This window comes from Chamaea fasciata, unplaced genomic scaffold, assembly GCF_029207755.1.
Source record: "Chamaea fasciata isolate MVZ Bird 193981 ecotype frontalis unplaced genomic scaffold, bChaFas1.0.hap1 SCAF_3, whole genome shotgun sequence".
Lineage (NCBI taxonomy): Eukaryota > Metazoa > Chordata > Aves > Passeriformes > Sylviidae > Chamaea > Chamaea fasciata.
Window position 1 is genome coordinate 60865738 of NW_027094088.1, and position 9464 is coordinate 60875201.

The following is a 9464-nucleotide window of genomic DNA, read 5'->3' on the forward strand; positions in this document are numbered from 1 at the left end:
CTGGGTCTGACTTCTCAATACCCAAATTACTCTATTTTTTCTTCTGCCATACTGGAAAGTGGAGTCTAAGTTACATGCTTTGTAACATTCTTAGCTTTCTCTGTGAGGAAATGGCATTCAACTAACTTTGGCAGTCAAAGTGCTGGGTCTGTTACCTAGAGTTGACTGTCTGGTGACCACATTTTGTGGAAACAAAACGCCTGATGCATCCTGCCTGCCAAACGTCTGTCTGGCACTAAATGATTTTGACTGTGGAAAAATCTTCCTCTGTTGTCTAAGAGGATGCTGAGAAGACTAGTCCAGATTAATTTTGTGACAGATGAGATGAGTAACTCTTAGAGTTGTGGGATACAAAAGCCACATTCTGTACTGCCCAGAATGATATTTATGTTTTGGGTGGAGTTTTACCCATGGAGAGCTGCTGTGTTTGAGACAGTGGGGTCCATCCCCATCAGAATATCATGATCCTGGTTAAGACCTTTGAGTCCAGTTTCCCCTGGACATTAAGCATGACTGGTGCAGGTGCCAGTATTAATCCTGGCATTGCAGACAACTAAGCCTGCAAAAGAGTCTTCATTGGGAGCATCCCCCTTGGCTAAAAGAGATTATAACTGCCACTGGTCATTCTGCAGAGGGGAACTCTGCCAGTGTTCAAGTACTCTGAGAGTCTCATAATTTCTGTAACTGTTGCTGACAGTGAACTGTGGTGATCAAAAGGGCTTTTGTAATAGCTCATGATTGAAAAATTTCTGGGAAATTCTTCCTGGCAACATCAGGGAAAAATATGCAGAGGTAATATAGTATGTGAGAAGCAGATGAGAAATATCATTCTTCAGTAATGGTATCTCTTAAGGGTCTCTTTAAGCAAAAGATAATATTAGAATGTGTGGTTTTAGTGTAAAATTCGAAGAGACAGATTGTTTCATTGTGCAGCTCTTTCCCTTCTCTTATCTCACCGAGTGTAAGCAAACACCAGCTTTGTTTTCTGAGGGTACCAGCTCTGTTACCCCAGATAAATGCTTCTCCAGTATCCTTTGCTTACACCCATGCAAGACAGAAGAAAGCAAACTGAGGGGACTGAGACCTGACACAGAGAGGAAACAAGTATTTGACAAAAAGCGTGTGCTGTGGAAGAATAGAAGTATTCCTGACCTTGGACATTGAAGAGGGAAATGTTTCACTCCCTGAGGTGGTGAAAAGCCACTGGCACCAGTATCACGTTGTGCCAGCAGCTCCTAACCTGGAATGGTCCACAGGGTTCAAGACTCCTCAAAATCTTCCAGCTTGCTCTCATCCCTGCTGAAATACTAGCACAGACTCAGTCAAGTGGCTAAAGCCTGCAGAGTGCATTGCTTCTGCTTTCCTCAGCCGCACAAAGCAAAGGCTGGACTCACACACATGGTAAATGCAAAAAGCAAATGGGCATCAAGGCAGAGTGCAAAGAAGCACAAAAGGCTACATCCATGGAGGTATGTGAGATGATTCAAATTTGAAATTAATGAAGTTGAAACTGGTTTAATACCACACAGTGAAAATAACCAAAGGAATGTTCAAGTTCCCGAAACCAGGGTTGCTATGTGTGAGAAATTGTTCTTTACTCTAAAACTGAGAAGTGATGACTCCAGTGTCCTGCTCTGTGTAGTTGTTAGTGGAAGGAATTCTGTGAGTCCCTTGGATGGCTTTGGTTCATCTTCTATAGGCCAGAAATCAAAGAGATAATTTTAGGATGTGTTGAAATTATCTGATTTTTCCCAGAATAACCAAATCTTAGGATCCAACACTGAAGAATAATAAAAGGTGTGAAGCACCTTGGGAGTGTTTAAAGCAGTGTCACTGAGATGGAATAGCTGCTAAACCTCAGCACCCTGTATAGTGAGAGGCTTTCTTTTCTTTTTTCTTTTCGCCTTCTGAATCTGCCTTCCCTGTTCATAGTGATCTAACTCCAGCAGAAGCAGTGTGAGGAGACTCAGATTTTGACCTTTTATCTGGGTCCTGAGAGATCAGACCCCAGCTGGTCGATGAGATCCTAGAATTTACAATTCCTGCTTTCTGGGTAAATGATGTCATTGGGAAACAACTTGGAAAGAGGCTTTACCTTCCTAGAAAACAGTCACTGGCATAGGATTTTGAAGCTTAAAATTTAGTATCTTCAGCATATGCAAGCAGTTACTGGGATTTATTTCATTTGGGAAGTTGCTCAGTTAATACATTTACTTAGTTTATGCTACGTCCTACAGACTACATTAAGAAACAGAATATTTCTTCAAAAAACATGAAAGCCAAAGCTACTGTAGGAGTGTGCTCTTTCAAACCGATTAACAATTTCCAAAATCAAAGGTCTAAAAAAAGCAGACTGGGGAAGCAATGGTAGGCAAGTACTTTGTCATTGAGCCTCAAGTGTGAATTGAAATGTTAAAGTACAAGGAAGGGACAGCCTGAGAAAAAACGTTGCAGAATCATTGCATGGCCAGGCCACCTGGACTGACAAATGACTGTATAAAGGACCTCTTTTAAACTTCACTTTGCTGCAATGTCAGAAGAAACCCTAAGATCTTGAAATAAATGTAAAAGCTTCTTTTATAGTGCTCTGCTCTGTACTGAAAAGAAAACTCATTTTCTGCTGTACTTTCCTGTGTCACGTAGAGGTCTGAATTGAGTAAAGTGATCCTAATCTCACAAAAGAACCTTTGTGGTGATTTATTGCTACTGGTCTTTGTTAAACAGTCAAAGATCTTGTAACCTCTGCAAATCCATGATAGTCAAGGGTATCTGTGAATATTCACCTATGTCATTACTTTCTAGGGTTGAATAATCTGCTGGGATCAGATTGTGTGTATTGAGGATGAGGCTTTCAGAATATGCAGAGGTTTAGTCCCATAAATTTTCCTTCAACTTTGTGCAGAAAAACCTTTGGTAATTTTTTTAACTGGGGGCTCTGTTTGAGCAAACATTGAGATACTGAGAATAGAGAAGTGCTTCTAAATTATTTTAAGCTTCCTGGACATTTTTCCCTTAAGCCTGACTAAAAAGATGATGTGAGATTGTGGTGCTGGTTGACAGGCATAAATGTTATTTTGGCCCACGCTTCTCAGAATTTAATTCTTTCCCTGCTGTTGGGTTTAGAGTCCTAATTTATGCAGAGATTGACATATATGATGACAGGCACAATAGGATGCTTACCTAAAAATAATGTTTATTAACTGTGTCTTGGCCAACAAAGAAGAGATATTTTTGTGCCTTGTTGAGATAGCTTGATTTCAATAGTCTTTTGTAATGCCTTCTAGCTCCCGTCTGGATCAGAAAATAGTCCCTTACTTCACAGATTACATCAAGATAAATTTGAGATCCCCGTACGCTCAGAGATTTTTTTCAAATCCCCTCTAAGTAAAAGAGAAAGAAAAAAGTCCATGTTAAAAAAAAGTCAGCAAAAAAGCCTAACTACTGGACACGGAAGCAAAACCTGATCTTTCTTGCAAGCTTTGGAGTACCCTGGAGCTCTTTGCTCTTTGGTAATGAGCACAGAAATGGCATCTGGCAAAACACACTACCTCCAAACTCTGATAATATCTCAGCATTTTCCTGCCAGGTGCAAACCAGTGTGAACTCTTTCCATTTCTCAATGCAAAACTTTTGTCTTTCTTTTGTGTATTTAATCTTCTAGAATAGTATCTGAAACAACACAGTATTTTGCAGTCTGAAGTGCTGAAGAAAGTGAATGTCTTTTTGCATTCCGATAACAAACATGAAACCAAAAGTTACAGTATCTTTGGGGTTTCTTTCTCAAGATAACCAGAGTGAGTTGGTTTTTTTGTAGTAGATATAAAGGCAAACTAAGTTTCAGAAAGTTTTGGAAGACATTTGTCTTGCTTAAGTCCCAGTAGGTGAAATCATGGTTTGTTTGTGATCAAAGACATTAAACTACTTAATATTTTGTTAGTCTTTCTGACCCACTTGCTGTATGAATGAACAGGCACAATAAATATCCCATCTGGACCCATGGTCTGAACTACCTTCTGCACGGAACCTGGTGCTGTAGCCTTTTTCCTCTCTTTCAGGGAGAAGTTGTTATGAAACTCACTGATAATCCAGACTGACATTGCAAAATTGGCTCTGTGTACTGAAAATGCTTGAAATCCCCTGCTCAAGGGGTGTGTGCATTCATTTTAAACTAGGTGGAAATCATAGGAAGCTGTGACACTGCTGCAACCTTTTGTGTTTCACAAAATCTATCACTGAAGCTTCAGTTGCTGCAGTTTAAACTGTATAAATAGGTTGCCGCTTGGTTTCGTCTCCTGAAATGATCAAGGTTTCCAGCTTACCTTGCAGTTAGAAATACAGCAGCAACTCTCATAGGTCAGACTTTTTCAGGGGTGAGGATAAAATAGGATATAAAAGCACCAGGCACATTATAGGTTCTCCTAATATTTCTCCTCCAGCCAGAAGAGGTAGTTCAGCTAGTGCGACCGTGAGCTGTAATTACAGCTGTGAGAAAATAACTGTGTGGTTTTGTCTGTGGCAAGGGCTTTTAAAAATTTCTTGAAAAAAAAACAGGGAAGAAGTGCAGGCTCTGTTTCTACCAGTGTGCCTTCCTTTCAGGCACTTTGTTTACTTCAAATGATAGGCTTGCTTCACACAGACCCCTTCTAAGATGATACTGCTTTAAGTAGTCAGTATCACACTGCAGCAGTCTGTCCTTGAATACAAGTAAACTGTTGGTATGTGGATTAAAGATAGCAGGGCCAGGTATGGTGAGTCCTATAAGATATTCAGGGGGTGACTACAATGGACAGAGGCCTAAGGAATGGGCCTTTAGCTTTTGCAGTGCAGGATTTATAAACTTTGTGCAAGAGACAGAGAATAAAATAGTCAGTGAACTGACTGGGATCAGCACAAGACAGGAATCCTGTTCACCCTTTCTTTGGCAACAGCATAGAAAGCACTGGCTTTGGATATAAGAATAGGCGGGATAGAAAGTATAAAAATCTAGACAAGATTGGAACTTCCCAAAAACATGCAGTTATGAAATATATGGAAGGATATGAAAATCCTGACTGCTTCAGTCAGTGAAAAAGTTTCAAATATTGAATAAATGTCATATTTGTGGTCAAGGAAGGTTGAACAATTGATTTAGGCCACTGAGGATAAAAGATGCTGAGCAAGGGACAGTGCGAAGGAGAAAGAAATGGGCAATTTAAGTGAGCAGATTCTTCAATAAAGGACATTTCTGCAGAGGCATTGTGAAATATTAAAAAAATAATAATGCCAATAAACCAGGTTTAGCACAGGCAAGAAACTTGAGAACCTGGTCACATGCCTCATTTGATGACCTGTGAACTCCTGTACATTTCTGGAGTCAGTCTGCCTTGAAGGCCACAAGGTGCATTTTTTGTGATACCATATTGGTTGATGCCATTTAAGAAAAGGGGAGCAATGCTGCAACATCAAACATGGTCATTCATCTTGGTTCTGAGGACAAGCAACAAATGAGAAGTAAAGTCTATGTGACAGGAAGTTATAGCTCAGGTGAGATTTCACACAGGTGGTCTCAGCCCCCACCTCACTACTAAGTGATGGCCAAATGCTACAGTGGAGGCTTCTTTTTTTACGCATGTTTTTTAGCTTTTTTGTTTGATTGGTTTTGGGTTGTTTTTGTTTGGGTTTTTTTGTTTTTGTTTAGGTTTGGTTTTTGGGGGTGTTTGTTTTGGTTTGTTTTGGTTTGGTTTTTTATTTCTTAGAAGAAGGAAATTTTTACTGAGACAAGCAACATCAGAGATCAGGGTTGGGATGGGAGAGTATTTTCTGAGAGAGCACTCTGAGAGTCAGGTGCTTTACTGTGTCCTCTAAGGAGACACAGTAAAAGAAGATTTCAGAGAGCAAGAATAATTCTGAGTGTCCTGAAAACAGAAGCAAACTTGATAAACAAATAGATTCAGAATCCTACATGATTTGGCATTTGGGAAAAATTACAAACGTTGGATTGGGGAGGGGCGCATGCCCTGCAAGTTGGTCTGAGTTTACAGCCCAGCATGGGAAAATAAAAATTGAATTATCAGATAATCCTTGGGAAGATAGAGACTAGAATGTGTCAAATATTTTGTTGATATACACATACAAGTCTGCCTTTTCCAGGACTTCACTTTTAAGACTTTAAGTAACGCACCTGCATGGTCATGCAAAGATTCCTCACAGTATGTCCTGGTCTTGCTCATTACTTTGAGTTTGCCAGGAGATGCCTATTCTGAACTTGACACAGGAACACAAATGTTTAAAGAATACAGATACTCATCTCTTTTCAAGCCCATGTGTTTTTCAGACTACATCCAATACTCTTACCTGATCATTTTTCCTCTTCTTCCAGTGGCCTTTGTAAATTGACTGGGATCCAGCAAGAGGACATTGTATATGTTGCTCGATTTTGTTGTTTTTGTTTGATTTCTTTTAATTCTTGTTTTCGCTGATTTTTTTAACTCAGCACAGGCTGAAGCAAACCAAGCATGGATGGAACATGGTATTATCGCTGTAATGCATTTCAACTTTTCAGCAGAAACAATTTCAACAGCTAGTTCCAAATTTATGCTAAATAGCTGAACCAACACTTCCCACCTTCATCTGAGGTCACCTGGCACCTCTGAATGCAAGCTTCTTACTGGTTGTCATTCAAAATCTGTTGAGTGTTTTAAGCAGGATGACAGTGACTTAATTCCAAAGTGAAACAACTGCAACTGATCTTTTGTTCTTTCCAGTGCTTCTGTGGGTTGAGGAGGAGGTGAAGAACCCTGCTCCCTTCCAATTCTTTAAAAGTATGACCGAGTCTTTAAAGGTCAGTGGGCTTTAAAACAACATGAAACAAAGCAGGAAGAAGTAAGTGGTAAGTGGCAAGTGGTAAGTGATGTATTTACGTGTGTTTAATTTAAAAAAGATTCACCCAGCAATGTATGGAGGCAGGCTGGTTAACTCCACAGAAGATCCTAGGTCTTAAGGGAAAGGAAACAGGAATATCTGAATGCAGGTACTCCAGCATGTATGTGTAGCTGACTTTCTGTCATGGCAGTTCCTGAAATGTGCTACTGTGAAGTGATTTTCAAAGGATACTTTAAAATTAACTAGTCAAAGGAATATGGCAAAAATAACTTTCCCACACCCACCTTCCAATAACATTACTGTTGCTGGTGTCCACACAGAGGCTGGGTGACATGCAGCTGTCTCTTTGCCATGGGGCTGGGTTAGAACACAGTCTGGGGACAGAAAATAACGTTTTCTGAATTCAAATTTATTTTAGTATTCAGAAATACGATGTTCTGGGAAAACCATACCTGCCCAAAATGATGTGATGCACCCCAAGTTACAAGCATCTTTTGAGCTGGTTACTCTTTTTGCCCCTGTCCCAGCCAGGAGAGAGGACAGTCCCAGGGAATAACTCATGTTGGGTGCATCTCACAGGGCAGGCTTGGATGGGCAAGGGACTCTGGTTACCTGCTAATTTTAGGAAGCATCCTCAGCTGTGTGTTAAAAGTGAAATCAGCAAATTTTCTTTGGCATTTTTTTTTCAGTGTTGGAGCTGGCTTGTTTTGGGCTTTGTTGCTGCTTTTTTGGTTTGGTTTGGGTTTTTGGGTTTTTTTTCCCTGTGACTCTGCTTGCTTTGATTTCATGTTATTCTCTCTTTTAGGAAGAGTTTAAGTTTTTGGATTGGATGGGTTTTTTCCCCTTTTTATAGCACCTTCTCTCGTATGATATATTAAGTCTTCCTTGGCAAACTCATCTTCAGCCATATTCCATAAGTGGATTTTGTAGGTGAGCTGAGGGCAGAATTCAGAAAAAAAATTAACAAAATACATTGCTTGTAAATTGGACTTTAGTGGGATGGCTTTGTAGATTTCATCCTCAACCTTGGCAAACCTGAATTAATTTGCTGACCTAATTCTACAAGAACACTTACAGATGCTTAGCTCAGAGAGATGTGGAGGGAGACGCAGACTTTAATTTTTCAAAATGTATCTACCTATTCATGCTGACTGTGTGTTAAATCTCACATCATGCTCAGCACCAAAAGGTCCAAGATACTGTAATGCCCCCCAGGCTCTCAGCATCCCCTGGCTGAGGGGACTCTGACAGTATGGCAACGGGAAGAAAGGAGGAGAGGAGAAGGGTCCAACTGCTGTTCTGTATGCTTCATCCAGAAGAACATGTGCTGGGAACACATTGAAGGAGGTGCCCAAGGGTCACAAATGCTCTTGGATGTCAAATAAATGTACATGCAACAAAATGAAATTAAGATGAAAAGCTGGCAGAAGGACTTATACTCCAAAATGAGAGCCCCAGGATGTTTCCTTACAGACCGATTGAAATCTTAGATAATTTACATGAAGTTCATGGAGAAGGGCAAGGAGAAAGGGCCTTGGCTGCATCACAACATATGTTTCATACTGCAGAGCAAAGCTGCCTATAAGAAGAAATGGATGCGGTGTGTACTTCCTAGTAAGTTATCATTTTTCATGAGAAGTAATGAGATTTATTTAGCTTGGTGAACCTTCACGTTGAGAACCTTCTGGACTGAGTGTTTTAATAGAACAGGGCTAAAATGCGCACATATGCAAAAAAAAAAAAAAAAGAAAAAAAAAAAAAGAAGCTACCTATGAGTTCTTCAAGAAAAAAAGGCTTTTTGAGGTCTTTTTATAGGTTGTTTTGGAGAAGAACCCCTGCGCTCTTTCCTCCTCCGCAGGTGGGAAGACAGGCTTATTGACCAATTTGATAAGGGAACATATTTGTGTTCCAGCAGTTTTCCCAAAGGAGTCTCTTTTGAAGGCTTAGCTTCTCACAGTGTGTGTGACATGCTCGTCACAGGCTACCACAAGAATGATGACTCTGTAGGACCAGAAAATGTGTTGTTCAGCAGGCATCTCTTGGGTGAGGTAGAGAACAGAACCTGTGTCACCACTGAGGGAATTAGATTTTGGTGACAACCCTATTTCTCTTAATGATACCAGAAAGGGCAGAAAAAGCAGCATTCTGCTCTTGAAGAGGGAGAAACAGGACTGGAAGAGAAAAAGAAGGGGATGCTTATGTTTGCATGTTATGAAGCAAATGCACATTTTTTGTGGTGCTCCCAGATTTTTTTATGACCAAATGTACTGGATTCTGCACTAATTTAAAAACTAATCTCTGTTTAATTATACTGAGACCCTTCCCTGAAGCCAGAAAACACTTTATGGTTGATAAGTAAACAAAAAACATATGACACGAACATGAAATAAAGAACTTGCTGTATCTGTGCTTGTGATGAAATGGAGAAAAATCTCATCTCAACTGGACCAAATACAGCCTTCAATCCACCAATCCTTCAACCCTAGGGATAAGGAGTCCTGAGGGCAGACTGAGAACTCCCGGGCACTCTCTTCTCCCACAGGCTGAAACTTTGGCAGGCGCCAGCCCAAGAGTCTGGCTGCCTCTTCAAATAAAAGGAACCT